A 20,038-nucleotide genomic window follows, 5' to 3' on the forward strand; every position below is an offset into this window, starting at 1 on the left:
AGCAGACACACTGTGCATTGTATGCTATATACCATATGGTCATTTTATACTTAATAAACTGGGAAATGTTTCTCGGTGACTAAGGATTTGATTTTCTTGACATGAACCCTGCAATATTGGCAGACATTCATACCACATTTAAATGAACCAAAAGAGGAAACTCAAGACCCAGTAGATCTATTTATTTGACTATATTTAATAGAGTATGAAGTAACAAAAGAAACCTTCCTTTCTGTAAATCTATGTTTTAAGGATTGTCCATATTCATACTTTGGGTGGTCTCCTCTAACAGTCATGTAAACGATTCAATACAAATTTAAAGCCTCTGGAAATCAAAACCTTTATTTCCCTTAATACGAATTAATACTAATTAAATTCCCTTAATTAGTCTGTTAATACTAATGTTACTTTCCATAAGGAAGGCCTCCTAAATCGAACACTAGTATAAACTGTTTGATTGAAAATGTTTCTCCTGTCTTTTCGCTTGTTGGGATTACAATCTACTCTTACAAGAGCAAACCTCATTAACTGCTATAAAAGCAAGTAGAAGCAATCTTGTTTTCATTTGTGGGTATCCTGTATAGTGATTGACGAACTTCCGACGGGACATTTCGCAAACACGGACCGCGAACCGGAACGTTCGCCGCGGGCCCCATTGACTTCAATGGGAGGCGAACTTCGCAAACCTACAGGTCAAATTTGCAGCCACAAAATAATTAATAGCTGTGCAAACATAGTCCCACCACATGGCCAATGACATAACACATGTATGAGGTGAATCTGGGATCGACAACTACAAGCATTCTTTTTTTATATGGGAAATTGTTGTGACTGTGGAGCGCATGAAGGCAATGGAGGAGAGGGAAGGCCAGGGACCAGGGTAGGCAAAGAAGAGGGTGCATGAGATGATCACCAGCAGCGTGACATACAGCAATGACACCTGCACCGTGATAGAGTCATCTGACACCAGCACCGTGGTAGAGAGCACTGACATCAGCAGCGTGACATACAGCAATGACACCTGCACCGTGATAGAGTCATCTGACACCAGCACCGTGATAGAGAGCACTGACATCAGCAGCGTGACATACAGCAATGACACCTGCACCGTGATAGAGTCATCTGACACCAGCACCGTGGTAGAGAGCACTGACATCAGCAGCGTGACATACAGCAATGACACCTGCACCGTGATAGAGTCATCTGACACCAGCACCGTGATAGAGAGCACTGACATCAGCAGCGTGACATACAGCAATGACACCTGCACCGTGATAGAGTCATCTGACAACAGCACCGTGATATGGAGAACTGACATCAGCAGCGTGACATAAAGCACTAACACCAGCACCGTGATATACAGCACTGACAGCAGCACCGTGATAGAGAGCACTGACATCAGCAGCGTGACATAAAGCACTAACACCAGCACCGTGAAATACAGCACTGACAGCAGCACCGTGGTAGAGAGCACTGACATCAGCAGCATGACATACAGCAATGACACCTGCACCGTGATAGAGTCATCTGACAACAGCACCGTGATAGAGAGCACTGACATCAGCAGCGTGACATAAAGCACTAACACCAGCACCTTGATATACAGCACTGACAGCAGCACCGTGACAGAGAGTACTGACATCAGCACCGTGATATACAGCACTGACACCTGCACCGTAAGCAGCCCCAGGAGGAAGTCAGCATAGCACAGGGATGGTGGGACCCCCTCATAATGAACATAGCACAGGGATGGTGGGAGCCCCTCATAATGAGCATAGCACAGGGATGGTGAGAGCCCCTCATAATGAGCATAGCACATGGATGGTGTAAGCCCCTCATAATAAGCAGCCCCAGGAGGATGTCAGCATAGCACAGGGATGGTGGGAGCCCCTCATAATAAGCAGCCCCAGGAGGAAGTCAGCACAGCACAGGGATGATGGGAGCCCCTCATAATAAGCAGCCCCAGGAGGAAGTCAGCACAGCACAGGGATGGTGGGAGCCCCTCATAATAAGCATCCCCAGGAGGAAGTCAGCACAGCACAGGGATGGTGGGAGCCCTCATAATGAGCATAGCACAGGTATGGTGGGAGCCCCTTATAATATGCACAGCAGAGGTACAGCCCCAGGAGGATGTCAGCCCAGCACAGGGATGGTGGCAGCCCCTCATAATAAGCAGCCCCAGTAGAAATATGACACCGCTCAACCTCTTCAAACAGGAGGGTACGGGCATATAGTACGGTGTGCTTTTTTTGGACAAGGAAGTGAGCCAAATGAAGAAAGAAGTTCTCTGTGCTCGATTAAAAAAATTGTTTATGGGGGGCGTGGCCGGACCTCACAGGAAGATGGACACATAACAGGTTAGCTCCCGCTGTGTTAACTGCCACTTTGCTGCTGAGAGACTTTTCTTTGCTTACCCAGTCCAGCTGACATGGGGACAGCATATCAAGTAATCAAAGCGGCACAAACAGCAATTTTCCTGACCCTTTCTGGACACAGGGCTCTAACATGGCAGCTTCCCGCCAAATTTCCTCACAGAACTCCCAGTTACCTCAGTAGAGAATACCTGGAATGCAGCCAGATTATCACCCCGCTGACTCAGATATTTCAGTGGCCTCTGCTTCTGCCCTAGCTGCTACATACCCAAGTCTTTTAGACCTCAGAACAGTAGCAGCAGATATAAAGGATACACTGTCAGCTGCCATTGCAAACCTGCGTCTAGACATCTGTGCCATTGCTGACAGGGTTCTTGTGGTAGAAAACACAGCTGCCCAGCATCATACAATTCTGAGCAGAATGTCCCATAAAATAGATGCCCACACACTACAGCTTAGAGACATACAAAGACACACAGAAGATTTGGATAATAGAGGGAGAAGACATAATCTGCGTTTTCAGAGGTTTACCAGAGGCTGTGGATTCTGATCATTTACTGTCTGCCATTACTACTATATTCAATGACCTGCTAGACAGACCAGTGCACACAAATATAGCAATGGAAAGAATTCACAGGGCCCTCAAACCTAAAGGCAGAGAGAATGATCCCCTCAGGGATGTGGTGTGCTGTTTGGTTGATTATAAACTTAAAGAAGACATTCTTCACAAAGCGAGAAACAGGATTCACATTATGTTTGAGGGAGCGGAGATTCATATATACCAAGACCTTTCTGGCATTACTCTGAAGAACCGAAGAGACCTAAAACCCCTATTAGACACACTGCGTGCCAAAAATATTCCGTACAGGTGGAAATTCCCCTTTGGGCTCTCAGCTACATTTCAAGGTCGCACGGGTCTGCTGAGAGTGCCCGAGGACCTACCATCCTTTTGCAACACCATAGGCATTCCTCTAGCAGAAGTCCCAAATTGGTACGCTGAATTCCGACAATCTGCGCCTAAAAAAGAACAACAACACGAAGATCCTATGGAGGCACAGGAGACCCGACACCGTCGTCGCAGATCTCCATCAGACGACAGGTCTTCAATGTCCACCAGAAGACAGCACAACAGTACAAGCTCACCTGAATCACCGCGACCTAGAAGGGCCAGAGGGGACCACGGGTCACAGCGCAACCGTGTTTACCAACGCTAACAATCAAGCTTGGAGAGTATACTGGTTTAATCCATGGTTGTTTATAATATCCTAGTTCAATGGGTTTATTGCATAGTACAAGATGCCTTTTCTAGCCTCTTTAAACCGACTTTACTCATCCGCTTTGGTTAAACTGATTAGGGACTGTCAACATCATATAAATTCTGGGGTTAAGTTACTGTTATAGATTGGATATGATAAATTCTCTTACACAATTCAAATCTCATGTTCCCACTAGAAGAGTACATAGGAAAGTACTACTGCACAGTTTTTAAACATCCTCATCCTCATTTATAGTGCTTTGATATTAGTTACTGCTCAGTCTTTTTCGTTCAATTTCCAGCAGTTGATTAGTCCTATATAAGGTTTTCCAATGCAGAACTCCCCTCCCCCCTCATCACACCCGTAGGACTACAGTTATTCGGATTTGTTTTCGGTTATCCTGCTCTGAGGAGACCAATGAACTAGTATCATCTTCTGTATGATACCTAGAATCAGTCAAGCTAGACAATGTTTAAATGAGATGTAAGGCATAAAGGTGGTCCAACAAGGCCCAAGGAAAATCGGAAGCATTATTAATTTTTTTTTGCATTTTTTTTTTTTGCATTTTTTTTTTTTGCATTTTTTAAGCCATCATAGGTAAAATTGGCCTTTAATTTTAATTTTAATTTCAATATTAGTGTTATAGTATACCACTTTAGTGGAATCATCATCTCGTTCTTATGGATGAAATACTAGAAAGCTTTATTGAATTACACTACGGTCAAGACATTAAGTGAGACTCGCATTTTATAATTGTTAGTTTTGCATTATTACTTGTGCTTTTGTCCTAGTTAGTGCTTAGGTATGGCTATTTTACTTCCAGCACTTGATAAGTCCATTCCAGGATTCTACCTTAAACTATCCCCACCTATCCTCACGCCCACTGGAATGTGGCAGTGAGAGATTGCTATATTTCTTCCACCGTTGTGGATATACTAAGGAACGTGAATGGGTTTATACATAGGTATAGTACCAATACAATTAGACACTACACAAGTAGTTGGGAGATACTAGTTTGGTTCAAGAAAGCCCAAAATACTCCAACTGCACTAGAATTATTTTATTACATTATTTTTATTTTATTTTTTATTTTATTTTTTTATTATTTATTTTTTATTTATTTTTTAATTTTTTTATTTATTTTTTTCCTGTTCCGTACTTGTCTTCTTAGGTTAAGATAATCTTTAATATTAAGGTTAACGTACACCAAAGACACCTTATTAATGGTATATTGGTAAAAACATTCTGGTGTGGCAAATATTTAAAATTTTACACTGTCTATTCCATACACCCACTAATATTTCCTGTTAGTTGTTCTCTATATAATAGGATTCAGAGCTGGGGTTTCTAGTTCTTTCCAAAGAAGTATAAGTTTATATAGGCGTGATACTGCTATGCTTTATAAATTTACAATTTATTTTTTTATTTTTTATTTTTTTATGTGAGAACATCTCAGTATTTTTATTTGCAGATTCCACAAAACAAGTCTCTACTCGCATACACCATGTCCTGATTTGCGTCACTCATGTAGTTGCTTGGGTCTATTATCATAATTAGATATTTCGTACTTCCACACCCATGGCAAATACATGACCCATATCAACACAAATTTTCCTTAGTTTCTCATATTTACACCTTTATAGGCATTTGGCATTGATAACAGGGGATTACCATGTCACTCATTCTCCTGTTCTCCGTGAGGTTTTATCCAACCCCCACACAGTAGCTTGGACCAGAGTTGGCCTGTGTTATGTAGGCTTTCTCTGGCCTTGCTCTGTACTTCTCCGATTAATTTTACACAGGTCTTGGGATCCCATAACCTGCTCGGTTATTGCTTCAGACCTTTCCCCACATTACATCATCTTAGCCTTATCATATAACCTGGTCTATTCCCCTTCCCCCCCTTTCCCCTATTGCCAAAGTTAATCCAAAAAGAAAGCTACTAATCAAAACATACAATGTCTCTTGCAGGAAGGCACTGCACTCCTCCCCAGGTCAAGCTATATTCTTTAAACATAAGGGGTCTTAACACTCCAGAAAAAAGATCTCAGTTGTTTATGTTACTAAGAAAACCTAAAGCGGACATTGTATACCTCCAAGAAACACATTTTAGATCAGATAATATCCCCAAACTTTTCAATCCAGAGTATCCAACAGTATTTCATGCCACTAATCCAGACTCCAAATCAAAGGGAGTATCTATTCTGATATCTAAAAAATGCCCATTGCAGATCCAAGATACTTTGATTGATACTAATGCAAGATATATTTTTCTAAAAGGCAAATTGCATAACAAACTCGTTACTTTGGCTAATTTGTACGTCCCTAACAAACAACACGTTCCTTATTTCCACGAAGCCTTACAAAACCTTAGTATATTTTGCGCAGGCATGCTCATCGTCGGGGGTGATTTCAATTTGGCCTTGAACCCCTCACTTGATACGTCCTCAGGTGCCTCCTCTATCACACATAGGGCTCTTCGGGCAATAAAAACACAGCTATCTAACCTGGAGTTACACGATACTTGGCGCACATTAAACCCAAACTGTAAAGATTTCACTTTCTATTCCCCTCCGCATCGTAGATACACAAGAATAGACTGCTTCTTCTTATCACAACCGGATTTGGATCTACTTCATCAAGCTACAATAGACCCAATGGTAATTTCAGATCATCACCCTATTTCTGTCACAATCACATTTTTTACATCCAATCAATCCAATCAATCTGGCGAATGAATAGCTCTATGAATGAATGAATAGCTCTATTTTAACGGATCCAGTAAATGTAAAGCGCATAAATGATCGCTTGTTGCAGTATTTTAAGGAGAATGATTCCTCCGAAATTACCCTGGTTACCCTTTGGGCGGCACATAAGTGTGTCATACGGGGAGAACTAATTTCCATAAACGCTCAATGTCAAAAAGCTAGACAAGCTCTGATATCCAAATTATCGGATAAAATTAATTCCCTGGAAAGACAGCATAAACAATCATTGGCTGATAAAACTTTTCAAGAGTTATTAAAAACTAGGGAAGAACTTCTAGAAGAACTAGGGAAATCCATACGTCGCAAATATGCCCTATCACAAAAAACCTTCTATGAGTTTGGGAATAAATCCAGCAAATTTCTAGCTAAAGCCCTGCAATCTAAAAAAGCAAATACTACCATTCCTTACATAACGGACCCCAAAGGGAATAAAATAGAATCATCCAGTGGAATTGCAAATCAATTTAAACAATTTTTTTCTAAACTTTACAACATATCCCATTCGCAGACAGGCTCAAACAATGACAGGATAAGATTAATACAAGATTTCCTTACACAATATGGTGCACACCCTATCACTGAAGAGGAGGCAGATGATTTAGATAAACCTCTTACAAGGGAAGAAACGCTGGAAGCCCTCAAAATTATGAAGCCAAACAAAAGCCCTGGCCCAGATGGCCTTCCAGTTAGTTACTATAAAACATTCACTGAAGTTCTCATACCAAGGTTCTTAGAGACCTTTAATTCCCTAGATACCCTCTCAGATAAAAATAAAGATCTTTTAGAAGCCCATATAGTTATGATACCAAAACCAAATAAAGATTCATCTATAGTTTCTAACTACAGGCCCATTTCTTTAATAAATGTCGATGTGAAACTTCATGCAAAAATTTTAGCTAATCGTATACTTCCTCTACTGTCCTCTTTGATTTCTCTGGACCAAGTGGGATTTGTCCCAGGCAGAGAAGCTAGGGACAATACCTTGAAGGCACTCAGTGTTCATCATTGGCTGACATCTTCCAACACCCCTGCGTTTTTCCTTTCCCTCGATGCGGAGAAAGCGTTCGACAGAGTGTCCTGGGACTATATGACGGAAGTCTTACGCAAAATAGGTTTAAAGGAACGCATGATGAACTATATCTTAACCTTATATTCGTCCCCAACAGCAAAAATCAGAGTTAATGGTCTTCTGTCGGATGCTTTCTCCGTGTCGAATGGAACTAGACAGGGTTGTCCCTTATCCCCCCTTATATTTATACTAACCATGGAACCTATTCTAAGCAAAATTAGCAAATACTCATTACAAATTAGCGGCTTACGCAGATGATATTCTTCTTTTTCTTACTGATCCCATCATAACAATTCCGAACTTATTGAAGGATTTTGACCTTTTCAAAAAAATCTCCAACCTCCAAATAAATTTATCCAAATCGAAAGCACTCAACATTTCTCTGTCAGATTCCATTTAATCGCAATGTCAGTCCAATTTCCCGTTTGGCTGGGATGCATCAGCCATAACCTACCTAGGGATACAATTACCATCAAAACTACCTGATCTTTACAATAAAAATTTCGCCACCATTTTAAAAACCATACAGAAGCACCTTCAAGACTGGAACAAAGGCAATTTCTCTTGGTTTGGTAGGGCAGCGATTATAAAAATGAATGTACTCCCTAGACTCTTATATTTAACAACAATTCCTATAAAACTACCGCCAGCTTTCTTCTCCACATACAAAAGATTATGTTTAAAATTTATCTGGGCAGAGAAACCATCACGGGTCAAATGGGGTAAGCTAGTGTCCCCAAAATTGAAGGGGGGAATAGGTCTTCCAGATATTCAAAAGTATTACTGGGCTTGTCATCTGACTAGAATATTAGATTGGCATTTACATCACAAGACAAAGGCCTGGATAGGTATCGAAGAAGCTGTCCTCCATTTACCAATGTTTTATTTACCATGGTTCAATCCACAAAAATTAACACATGAGTTCAGATCACATCCTCTAATAGCTCCCACGTTACAAATCTTCCATTCAGTTCGCAAGAAGCTACACATTGCCTCAGTTCCGGGCCCACTAACCCCAATTGACCAGAATCCGGACTTCCCTCCTGGTATTTCGCCTAAATCGCTGACATATCTGCAGTGGAACCCATGAGAGCTAAATCCTTCTATCACAATGGTCAGATATTATCTTTTCAAGAAATTTTAGCTAGTTTCCCTGGAATGAAGAAACCTTTCTTTAAATACCTTCAAATAAGACATTTTTTGCAAAGCTCTAACTCCCAATCTCAGTGGTATAGAGACCATACGCCGTTCGAAAACTTATGCTCCAAAACAGACCCTCAAAGACACATCATTTCATTTACCTATTCTTTAATGTTCCCAGATGCTTCTTTCTCAAATAACACCACATGTAAGAAATGGGTTAGAGAACTGTCCTTGGATTTAACACACGAAGACTGGCAAAAAATATATACACACATACATTCAGGCTCCCTAAATGTTACCGCTCAAGAAAATGGATACAAATTATACTCTAGATGGTATAGAACGCCTGACCGAATTCACAAATTCCATTCTACTATTCCTCCCACATGTTGGAGATGTAATCTAGCGCACGGAAGTCCATAAGCTCATCACTAAAATCACAACCTATACCCCAGACTACACGCCAGCTCAATACCTCCTGCATCATACATCTATTCCGCAATCGACTTATAAAAGATCCCTCACATTACATCTTATAAATGCAGCAAAGCTTTGCATCCCCGTTTATTGGCGTTCTTCCTCTCCCCCCACTATTTCTGAATGACCCTGCAAAATAGAGAAAATAGCTGAAATGGAGGGCTTGATCTCTCAAGCAAAAGATACCCATACTAAATTTCATAAAACGTGGTCATGTTGGTCACATTTTAAGTGCTCGACTACATATAACACCCTAATAACTGTCCCTGTTTAGCTTGACCTGGGGACCCCAACTTAATATAATAGAATAAATTACATTTCACTGCTTTTATATAGCAGCTTGTACTCAATTCTGGATACTAATCCCTTATAAGGTAGACAACCATGTTGGTTGTAGCTCAGATTAAAGCCATACAGACCACTACCTTATATATAGTCTGATGTTAGGACTCAAATTATTTTTGCGCACAGTTTGATCCCATTAGGGGTGCGTGAGATAATATGGAATTTACAGATTCATTGTTACTCTAGTTTGTTACACCTTTTTTGGTTTCTTATGAGATGTAGGTATGCGACTAATATGACTCCATATATACGCATGTGTTGTTTAAATCAATTTTATCCAGCTTGGAGTAATTTCATCTATATGATAGATATTTACAAGTGTGTGTTTTTTTTGTTTAATTTTTATTTTATTGATCTATGCATTTCTATTTTATGCCAAATACCTATTCATATTGTTGCTTTATTTTCAAATTCTGTATTTCATAATAACAATGATATTCAGATTTATGTTATACTATGTGTATGTAACATGCAATTTTTGTTTTATCAATAATAATCAATAAAAACATTGAAACAAAAACATTTTTTTATAGACATATACATGGTCTACTGGTCACATGTGTTGAATTCCTCCGAGATCCATGCCTCATTCATTTTTAGAAATGTGAGGTAGTTAACACTGTCGTGAGCTAGGCGAGTACGCTTATCGTTCACGATCCCCCCTGCTGCGCTGAACGTCCTTTCGGACAGGACACTGGATGAGGGGCAAGCCAACAGTTCGATTGCAAATTGGGCAAGCTCTGGCCAGAGGTCAAGCCTGCCCACCCAGTAGTCCAGGGGTTCATCACTCCTCAGAGCGTCCACATCGGCCGTTAACCCGATGTAGTCGGACACCTGACGGTCTAGGCATTCCCTGATGCTGGATCCGGATGACACCTGTCGATGGGTCGGCTGAAAGAATGACCTCATATCCGAAGTCACCAACACATCTTCAAACCGGCCTCTTCTTGCAGGCGCTGTTGGATTGGTACCTGCAATTCCTTCTCTGGGAGTGGGAATTGCTCCTCTGCCAGCGCACGCAAAGGCAGAATGCAGCATTTCTCGAAGGAAGGCCTGGAAGTGATCAATTCTGACAGCCCTCTGTGACAGCGGTAACATTTCCGCCATTTTGTGTTTGTACCGGGGGTCTAAGTACGTTGCCACCCAGTACTGGTCCTTGACCCTTATGCTTTTTATACGGGGGTCCCTATTAAAACACTGGAGCATGAAGGCCCCCATTTGCACTAAAGTGGAAGCGGTGTGGTGGCCTGGCTCCTGCTCATCATCCAGGATAATGTCCTCTTCATTCTCCTCTCCCCATCCACGCACAACAACAGGGGTCCCAGAAAGGTTTAAAGCATGCTCTTCTTGCTCCTCCTCATCCGCCCCGGCACCATCCTCCTCTGACTCCTCTTCAGACTCCTGTTGTTGACTTGTCTCAGATAGAGTAGCCCCCCCGGGAATTCATCCAGCATTGCGACTTCCTCATCTTCCCGCTCCTGCTCCTCTTGATCCAGCTTGATCAATGACACAACGCAATGCACGCTCCATAAAGAAGGCATACGGTACCATGTCACTGATGGCGCCATGGCTGCGACTGACCAGTTTGGTGATCTCCTCAAATGGACGCAGAAGTCTGCATGCGTCGCGCATGAGCAGCCACTGGCGCGGTGAAAAAAACCCCAGCTCCCCAGAACCTGTGCTGCCGCAGAGTTCATACAGGTAGACGTTAACTGCACGTTTCTGCTGGAGCAGCCTATCAAGCATATAGAAGGTTGAGTTCCATCGCGTCGGGCAATCGCAAATAAGACGTCTGACCGGCAGATTGTGTCGCCGCTGAATGTCAGCAAGGCGAGCCATGGCCATGTAAGATCTTCTGAAATGGGCCGAGATTTTCCTTGCCTGCCGCAAGATGTCCTGGACCCCAGGGTATTTGACAAGGAATCGCTGCACGACCAAGTTTAAGACGTGTACCATGCATGGCACGTGCGTGATTTTGCCCTGTTTCAATGCGCTAAGCAGATTGGCACCGTTGTCACAGACCACTTTACCAACTGTCAAATTGAGCGGTGTTAGCCACTGATCTGCCTGTGAACGCAAAGCTGAAAGGAGTGCCGGGCCAGTGTGGCTCTTGGCTTCCAGGCACAACAGACGCAGCACGGCATGGCAAATAGGTTCTGGGGAGCTTGGGCGGCGCAGCGGAAGAGACTCTAGCAGCGGAAAAGGAGGAGTCAGCCGAGGAGGAGAGGGAGGAGGATGGAGTAGGAGGAGGAGGAGAAGAAGAGTCAGGCCTGCATGCAATCCGTGGCGGTAAAACCAAATCTACACGGGAGCCACGGGCATGCTTGACGGCCGTCAGAAGGTTCACCCAGTGGGCAGTAAAAGTGATATACCTTCCCTGCCCGTGTTTGCTAGACCACGTGTCTGTGGTCAGATGTATCTTGGCACCGACACTGTGTGCCAGAGATACATTCACTTGCCGCTGAACATGGCCATATAGCTCTGGGATGCCCTTCTGTGAGAAATACTTCCTTCCTGGGACCTTCCATTGTGGTATTCCAATGGCCACAAATTTGCGAAAGGCCTCCGAGTCCACCAGTTTATATGGCAGTAGTTGGCGGGCTATGAGTTCTGACAAGCCAGCCGTCAACCGTTGGGCAAGAGGGTTATCCGGCATCATAATTTTTTTATGCTCGAACATTAGGCCCACGGGAGCCTGCCTTTTTTTGCAGAAAAACGTGAGCTTGGCGTGATGGAAGGTGGAGTGGAGGACCAATTGTGAGGAGAGAGGAGAAGGAGAAGTAGAATACGAGGCTGGACGGTGAGAGCCTGGAGTGTGGCTTTGTGTGTTCCGTTGCTCCCACTGGGCTCGGTGATGGCTGCTCATGTGCCTTCTTAAGGCGGTCGACCCTAGGTGAGTGTTGGGCTTACCTCGACTAATGCGTTGACTGCAAAGATTGCAGATGGCAACTCTATTGTCAGCAGGGGACACGTTAAAAAAAAGCCCACACTGCGGAGCCATGTACCGTACATGGTCGATTACTCACTCCTGATACATTTGCAGTCTGCTTTGTCCCTCCTGTGCAATGTAAGTTATTCCTGCTTCTCCTCCCTATCTGCTGGTCCATATCTCCCTCTGAACTCCCCTCCTCTTCCTCTCTTGTGGGCACCCACGTGACATCACTAGACACGTCATCATCGACGTCACCTTCCCCACCACTATAAGTAGAGATCTCGGAGTAGGCAGCAACACCAGGGACCAACCTCCTCCTTGGGCTGATCTGGGTACTGTCGTCAGACTGCTGAGTGGCGCTTGTTGCTACCTCCTCTTCCTGATCCAATACCAAGAGTGGCTGCGCATCAGAAATGTCTTGATATGGATCGGAAAATAATTCCTGTGACTCAAGCGGAAGGTATGTGGTGGTGGTGGTGTTGTTGGTGTTAGTGTCTTTGGGGGTGCACATAGCAGAGAGTGAAGAAGAGGGTGCAGATCGAGAGGGTGAGGAGGGTGCAGAAGAGTAAGGCTGAGTGAGCCACTCAACCAAGTCTGGTGCGTCCTTTAAAGTAATTGAACGCACCTTCTGCAACTTCCCACTTTGGCTCAAGCCTGTTGCTCCTGCCCTACCCCTACCACCCCTGCGGAAGGGCCTGCCTCTTCCTCTGCCTGTCATTTTTTAAATGACCCTGTGACAAAACTCTCAGTCCCTATACCGATGAAGGACTGTTGCAGTATAGGGCAGCGGTCAGCAGTAGTGCACCTCAACCCTATGTATTGTGGACCTATACCAGTCCTTATAGAATAGCAGACTGTACCTCACTCAACCCTATGTACTGTAGTACCCTATACCTTACCAGTCCTTATAAGGACCTTTGTGGAACAAGTAAGTTGTGACTGATGAGCAGACTGTACGTCAGTCCCTATACCGATGAAGGACTGCTGCAGTATAGGGCAGTGGTCAGCAGTAGTGCATCTCAACCCTATGTATTGTGGACCTATACCAGTCAGTCCTTATAGAATGGCAGACTGTACCTCACTCAACCCTATGTACTGTAGAACCCTAGACAGACCAAGTTACCAGTCCTTATATGGACCTTTGTGGAACAAGTAGGTTGTGACTGATTAGCAGACTGTACGCCAGTCCCTATACTGATGAAGGACTGTTGCAGTATAGGGCAGCGGTCAGCAGTAGTGCACCTCAACCCTATGTATTGTGGACCTATACCAGTCCTTATAGAATAGCAGACTGTACCTCACTCAACCCTATGTACTGTAGTACCCTATACCTTACCAGTCCTTATAAGGACCTATGTGGAACAAATAGGTTGTGACTGATTAGCAGACTGTACGTCAGTCCCTATACCGATGAAGGACTGCTGCAGTATAGGGCAGCGGTCAGCAGTAGTGCACCTCAACCCTATGTATTGTGGTACCTATACCAGTCCTTATAGAATAGCAGACTGTACCTCACTCAACCCTATGTACTGTAGAACCCTAGACAGACCAAGTTACCAGTCCTTATAAGGACCTTTGTGGAACAAGTAGGTTGTGACTGGTTAGCAGACTGTACGTCAGTCCCTATACCGATGAAGGACTGCTGCAGTATAGGGCAGCGGTCAGCAGTAGTGCACCTCAACCCTATGTATTGTGGACCTATACCAGTCCTTATAGAATGGCAGACTGTACCTCACTCAACCCTATGTACTGTAGTACCCTATACCTTACCAGTCCTTATAAGGACCTTTGTGGAACAAGTAAGTTGTGACTGATGAGCAGACTGTACGTCAGTCCCTATACCGATGAAGGACTGCTGCAGTATAGGGCAGCGGTCAGCAGTAGTGCACCTCAACCCTAGGTATTGTGGACCTATACCAGTCAGTCCTTATAGAATGGCAGACTGTACCTCACTCAACCCTATGTACTGTAGAACCCTAGACAGACCAAGTTACCAGTCCTTATATGGACCTTTGTGGAACAAGTAGGTTGTGACTGATTAGCAGACTGTACGTAAGTCCCTATACCGATGAAGGACTGCTGCAGTATAGGGCAGCGGTCAGCAGTAGTGCACCTCAACCCTATGTATTGTGGACCTATACCAGTCCTTATAGAATGGCAGACTGTACCTCACTCAACCCTATGTACTGTAGTACCCTATACCTTACCAGTCCTTATAAGGACCTTTGTGGAACAAGTAGGTTGTGACTGATTAGCAGACTGTACGTCAGTCCCTATACCGATGAAGGACTGCTGCAGTATAGGGCAGCGGTCAGCAGTAGTGCACCTCAACCCTATGTATTGTGGACCTATACCAGTCCTTATAGAATGGCAGACTGTACCTCACTCAACCCTATGTACTGTAGAACCCTAGACAGACCAAGTTACCAGTCCTTATAAGGACCTTTTTGGAACAAGTAGGTTGTGACTGATTAGCAGACTGTACGTAAGTCCCTATACCGATGAAGGACTGCTGCAGTATAGGGCAGCGGTCAGCAGTAATGCACCTCAACCCTATTTATTGTGGACCTATACCAGTCCTTATAGAATGGCAGACTGTACCTCACTCAACCCTATGTACTGTAGAACCCTAGACAGACCAAGTTACCAGTCCTTATAAGGACCTTTGTGGAACAAGTAGGTTGTGACTGATTAGCAGACTGTACGTCAGTCCCTATACCGATGAAGGACTGCTGCAGTATAGGGCAGCGGTCAGCAGTAGTGCACCTCAACCCTATGTATTGTGGACCTATACCAGTCCTTATAGAATAGCAGACTGTACCTCACTCAACCATATGTACTATAGCACCCTACACCAGGTTATTACCAGTCCTTATAAAGGACCTTTGTGGAACAAGTAGGTTGTGAATGATTAGCAGACTGCAGCAGAAGGGCAGCAGTCAAGTATAATATTCTTTCTATATTTGGAAGAAAGAATATTATACGTGTACAAGGCTATTACCATACCACTGATACCAGTCCTGAAAAGAACCTTTGTGGACCTAATATAGTAACAGCTACTGATTAAACTGACCCTCACTGCCTCACACACTGCTTCCTGCCTGTCCCTATATAAACTGACAAAACAGAGGCTACTGGAACAATAACTGGAATAGCACTTTTGTGGACCTGATAGTAACAGCTAATGACTAAACTGACTGTCCCTACAGCAGACCCACCGTCCTGTCCCTTTCTCTAAACTGACAAAAGACGCTCAGGCTGCTGCAACAATCAGAAGCACAGCAAACTTATATACCTAACACCTATACCAGTCCTGAAAAGAACTTTTGTGTACCAAATAGCTAGCGATTTGGGTCACTGCAATCTCTCCCTGCTCCACACAGCAACCTCTCCCTATAGTGACAGAAGAAAGAATGTAAAATGGCCGACGGGTCAGGTGTATTTATAAGTTAGGGTGAATGTCCAAGTGTCCATGTGCTGCAATGTCTCAATTGGCTGTCCTGTACCCCATGATGGATGTGTCATCATAGGTCAAAGTTCTTTTACACAGTAAACACGGAAGTCCGCCGGGCGAACGGCGGCAATGGTCCGCCGATCGGGCGAATCGCGAACAGCCGAAATTCGCCGCGAAACGATCGGCCATCACTAATCCTGTACCCCTAACCCTCCAACAGTAGCTTATTGAGCAAATAAAATACTAAAAATACTAAAGTGACCAGTGCACAAATTGTTCTTACACTATAAGCCAAGGATTCTGCCATGAGAGTTACATGGAAATGCCAGCCTGTCACACTACTTTGGGAATCTCTCTACACAGAGATGGTGATAAAATAGGAAATGGGTAGAAATGGTAGGAAAGTAGGGCTTTCAATAGATTAATATTCCTTTCAGATAAAGAAAAGTAGCATTGCACCTTTCATTAACACGTATAATTAAGAATTGAACATTTTTTAGGAGAAACATTTTAGGTGCAAATTCATGATATATCATATATAGCAAAGATATAATAACACATACATCATAGTAATTCGAACCAAACATATCTTTTTTTTCCTCAACAAGTTGCTATGGAAGCAGAGAAAAAATCCTTTAAAAAAAAATAAAATAACAGTCTTAACTAGTCTCAATTAACTATTTCCAATATTAAAAAAGGTTATACTGTTTATGCCGCATACACACGATCAGACTGTCCGGCAGACTTAGCCCGGTGGAAAACCGCTGGACTATGGCGGGAGTTGAAATGAACAGACTTGCCCACACACAGAGGAAAGTCCATTCATTTTGAACGCGGCTTCAGGTAGCCGGGACTAGCGAAGGAGGTCAATGTCCCTGCCTTCGACGGCAAGATTGACACATCGCTGGCCCCGTCACCTGGTATGGACTTAAAGGGGAAGCCCTACGCCAAAAAAACGGAGTGGGGGTCCCCCCTAAGGTCCATATAAGACCCTTATCAGACAACGCAACCCAGCCGGTCATGAAAGGGGGTGGGGGAAAGCGAGCGCCCCCCCTCCTGAGCCATACCAGGCCGCGTGCCCTCAATATAGGGGGTGCTTTGGGGAAGGTTTTTAACTGGAAATCCAAAACAACCCCTAGCATTTCGCCCCTACTCCATTCCATGTATCCACTTGGTCGGCAGACCCCGCCGGCATATATGCGACCACCCCGGCCACAAAATTATTGGGGACCCATTCAGAATAATCCACTGCATAGACAACCAAAACCATACCCTACCCCCTTGCTCTATACTATGCAGTGGAATACCCCACCACCCCCCACACAGACAGGACCTCAACCCTTGATTGCCCACCCAAACCCCAGAAGACTGAGAACACAAAAATGTGCTTATAATACCATTAGTAAAGCACCTCCATCTAAAATTGAGCCTACAGCTCATATATCAGCCATCCCTATTACCGAAGCACACTAACCCAAACTCCCTCCCCTGAGAAACAATAGATTCCCAGACTCCAGGATCATCCTCTGACACTATGGATCATCCCCCTACAATAGTGCACATTAACTTGTTGAGCATAGGCACATCAGACACTATACCCACTTCAGACCTGTCTTTTTTAGTTAAAAAAAACCCAACCAGCACAAAAAAGAAAGTTAGAAGAAGAGGCAGACGTGGGGGTAGAAGAAGACAAAAAGGGAAAAGGGAAAGTCTCCAAACTATAAAAATATTTAATCTTTCAACACTTCCACTTAGTTTGGGGGGATACTTCACTATTAAGTAAAGGTCTCTGTCTTTCCCCCTCAGCCCACCCAAACCCATTTACTCTATTTTTAGATCTGAATACATTTGTTTGAAATCTGACAGTAAAAATATTTTTTAACATAAAATCTACAAAAAAAACAAACCAGTGACCTCAAATCGGTAGAACCCCTGGAGGAGTCCACCACTGATCCCGAATTGGATGCTTCTTGTTTAGCTCTTCTCGAGGACTTATACACTGGAGAGACTAATAAAAAGACTCACCATTATACCTAAAACAACATCTCTCTTGACCTCTCCACCTGTTCAACATACTTCTTTTCGACCAAAATCCATCTTCAAGCCCACCCATGTTAAAGGCCCATATATACAAAGTTTTTATCAAGTTTATTAAATTCATGTGCAATCAGACCCCCACCCTTCTGTATAAACACAATCTCTCAGTGCCAGAAAGGGCATGCCTCAAGACTTTAACAGAAAACACAGACACAATCATCAAAACAGCATTCAAAGGAGGAGGAATTGTTATTCAAAACAGGGAGGCTTATGTCAAAGAATCAAAAGATCAAAAAATATGGCTGCGCTAAAACTTATAAAACAAAATTATAAAGTGACATAATTTTTCTAATTTACAAAAAATCCCAAAAAACATGCAAAAATAGTGCCAAAGTAATGATTTCCAGGCATATAAGCAGTCCAAAGAAAAGGAAAGATGGATAGGATGCTAAATCTTAGTCCATTTTCGGTGACTCTCAAAAACCACCCTTTACACACGTAGCAGGTGCACCCAGAGTAGAAAGAGATTATCCACCACCAAATTAGAGGAGGCTTACCAGCTGTCAAGATCTCTTTTTAAGGAGATCATACGGGCTTGTAAAATGTTACGTTCCTGGTCCCCACACTGGGCTCTGTTGGTAACACCAATCTATCTGCTCCCTCTTTATGGTATATCTCGTTCCACCACAATCATTTAGTACGGCAAAGAGAGAAGAAAAAAAGCTCCCATAGCATAATTCCGTAAAGATTTATTAAAATATAAAAAGTAAAGTAACAACTCACGAATTCCCAGCAGAGTGTAAGCGTATAGCGTATAAAAAACGAGCCGGCCGGCTCTCTCTTGTTTGCACTGCCCGCCCTTCCGGATTAACGTGGAAATGCGGTGACGTCACCGGCGGTGCTGACGTCACCGCATTTCCACGTTAATCCGGAAGGGCGGGCAGTGCAAACAAGAGAGAGCCGGCCGGCTCGTTTTTTATACGGTATACGCTTACACTCTGCTGGGAATTCGTGAGTTGTTACTTTACTTTTTATATTTTAATAAATCTTTACGGAATTATGCTATGGGAGCTTTTTTTCTTCTCTCTTTGCCGTACTAAATGATTGTGGTGGAACGAGATATACCATAAAGAGGGAGCAGATAAATTGGTGTTACCAACAGAGCCCAGTGTGGGGACCAGGAACATAACATTTTACAAGCCCGTATGATCTCCTTAAAAAGAGATCTTGACAGCTGGTAAGCCTCCTCTAATTTGGTGGTGGATAATCTCTTTCTACTCTGGGTGCACCTGCTACGTGTGTAAAGGGTGGTTTTTGAGAGTCACCGAAAATGGACTAAGATTCAGCATCCTATCCATCTTTCCTTTTCTTTGGACTGCTTATATGCCTGGAAATCATTACTTTGGCACTATTTTTGCATGTTTTTGGGATTTTTTGTAAATTAGAAAAATTATGTCACTTTATAATTTTGTTTTATAAGTTTTAGCGCAGCCATATTTTTTGATTGTTGTATATTGTGTGTGTCTCGCATTGGATTGCAGCAAGAACTTACTACTGTCAGTATTAACACTAATATCAAGTTTTTGTTTAATTTACACTTGATTTTTTCATATATATTTGTCTAGCAGTTTGTTTAGACCAGCGCTGTTTTTCGAAGGTTTTATGTCAAAGAAGCTCATAGACTTCTGTCTGACAATAACACCTATATCAGGCTCCCCATGACCCACTACCCCAATTTACCTTCGAAGCCCATAGGCTGGTCGAAAAGCCACCAAAGATGGTATCTTTGATAAATCTGAAGCAGCTTTTTTAAAACATGAAAATTACAACACACCTTATTTTTACCACCTTTCCAAAATTCATGAAAGCCTGACCGATCCCTCTGGACGCCCTATAGTAGAGGCCATGGACAGTGTCACCAACCCCTTCTCTATGTTACATAGTTACATTGGTAGTAAGGTTGAATAAAGACACCAGTCCATCCAGTTTAACCTGAGTGAGTGTCTACAATTGTCCCTATCCCTGTACATTACACACTCACATCCATCCTATGTATAGCGACCATTTCCTGCAACCACTAGCCCAAAATTTACCAGCATATGTCCATGATGGTATTCACTTATTAAACACCCTGCAACATTATTGTTGGGAATCCACCTATGTATGTTTATCCCTTGATGTTTTT

Source organism: Lithobates pipiens, unplaced genomic scaffold, assembly GCF_037356315.1.
Source record: "Lithobates pipiens isolate NorthernLeopardFrog02 unplaced genomic scaffold, aLitPip1_a1.2 Scaffold_3, whole genome shotgun sequence".
Lineage (NCBI taxonomy): Eukaryota > Metazoa > Chordata > Amphibia > Anura > Ranidae > Lithobates > Lithobates pipiens.